The sequence below is a fragment of the Etheostoma spectabile genome, chromosome 13, assembly GCF_008692095.1.
Source record: "Etheostoma spectabile isolate EspeVRDwgs_2016 chromosome 13, UIUC_Espe_1.0, whole genome shotgun sequence".
Taxonomy (NCBI): Eukaryota; Metazoa; Chordata; class Actinopteri; order Perciformes; family Percidae; genus Etheostoma; species Etheostoma spectabile.
Window position 1 is genome coordinate 29,209,736 of NC_045745.1, and position 1,790 is coordinate 29,211,525.

A 1,790-nucleotide genomic window follows, 5' to 3' on the forward strand; every position below is an offset into this window, starting at 1 on the left:
GAAAGTAGAGATTTGTACTTGCCAAAGAGCGTTGGTTGCTACAACAAACTGTTACTGCTTTGGCTCGTATTCGTAACACAGTGACAGGGATACCAAGTACAGCTTACAATACATTCAAAGAAGGCTAAGTTACCGTATGCAACAACTGAAATGCAACAACGCATGTGTAACGTATCCTCCTATTGTAAATTCATGATTTTCTGTATAAGCAAAACATTCATTGCAACTATGACCTCCCGGTTGGTTACACTGCCTGGGTAATCTACAGTGGGCAATAAAGCAGTAAAGAAAGGACATTTACGACAGCGTGTGTTGTACAAAACACTCCTGCTTTTTGTCCAAAGCAGCCCCTATAATCAACACAAACTGAAAGTTACATATAGCCACTGAAGAAATTGCTGAAATAACCACGACATTTTATGTTGTTGACTTAGCATCCACAACGGGGCTAATGTGGCTGCTGGATCTAGTTCACAAATACATTTTCATGTAAATGAATATTGTAAATATGTAAATCTGTTTACTATAACTAAACATTTCAATGACATGTTTTGTAGCTGAGTATACTGTTTCCAAAATAATTCTGGATGCATATGACACATCACATGAACTTTCAAATTGCTGTGATTAAAAGATTAGAAAATAACAGATTCTCTGCTCTGTATTGATTGCAAAATGCTCATCACAAACATTTCCCAATCATGTGGTATTGTTTAACTGATGGCCTGTTAATACAAGTCACAAAGGAAGAGGTTTAGGGAATTAGAAGAGCACTTGCAAACAACTTTGGTGTATTTCACCTCCTTGGTTCTCATCTGAGACCACTCTATACCACAGAGCTGATCAAAACATTAATCAGATTCTTCAATGAGAGTTTGAGACAGTAATCAAGCATCATAGATACACTAAACATGATGTATGAGTCTGTTTACTGGCGTCTCTTCCTTTAAACTACTTCAATTTTTGAGTCTTGTGTTTAATCTAAAATTGATTTAAAATGTATTTGTCCACTTGCCTCTTTGCTTGCTGCTGTTTATTTCTCGCTGACTAGATAGGTACCAAATCTCTCATCTTCATGTTAGAGTGTGAACCATCAAAAGGGGATCCGGCGATTTTCCGCAAGGTTGTGTGGTGGTGAAAGTGTAACGGAAAGGGCCGATTGTGTGACGCACTGTTGTGTGCTTTTACCTCCCAATGTAGCACAAGTAGACTTTATATTTCACAATTATTTTTTTCCATCAAATCTTTTATAGAGAGAGAAGACGTTACACAAACTCGTAGGCAGTTCATTGCTTGTCTGTCTGATGCCTCTTAGTGTTTGAAAACGTTCTTGTGGCAGCGATAGAGGCAGTGATGTTTTTTCCGTTTACTGTACGGGACTCTCACACTGCCTCAAAAGGGACTGACAAGTCTAATACCGGTTACATGATGGCCACAGCAGCATGACGTCAGGTTACATTTATCCAAAAGTTGAATCTGTCAACCTTTCGCTACAGGCTGCTGTGTTTTTTCTCAGCTCCTCCTGCATCATCCACCGCCGCAGCCTAAATACACTACTCTCATTCAAAATGAATGGGCAGACCAGCGTATTCGCCACACCGTCTAACGGGAACACAGTCTAAGCAGGCTTAAAGGAGAATTCTGGTCGATTACATCACGTAGCTCTGTTGTCTGTAAATTTGGAGTGCTGTCAGTAGAGAGAAAAATGAAAACAATCGGTGCTGCCTTCACAGTGTTATCATCCTGCTAGCATTAGAACCCAACAGGCTTAAACAGGGCAAGTTTTAAAT

The 1,790-nt window shown here is 39.6% G+C and overlaps 1 protein-coding gene across 1 annotated transcript in view; it reads right to left on the minus strand.

The window, feature by feature from the left end:
* LOC116700988 (protocadherin-1) overlaps nucleotides 1-1,790 on the minus strand; it is a gene marked incomplete in the record, with an annotated part of 213,327 nt that overhangs the window by 129,387 nt on the left and 82,150 nt on the right.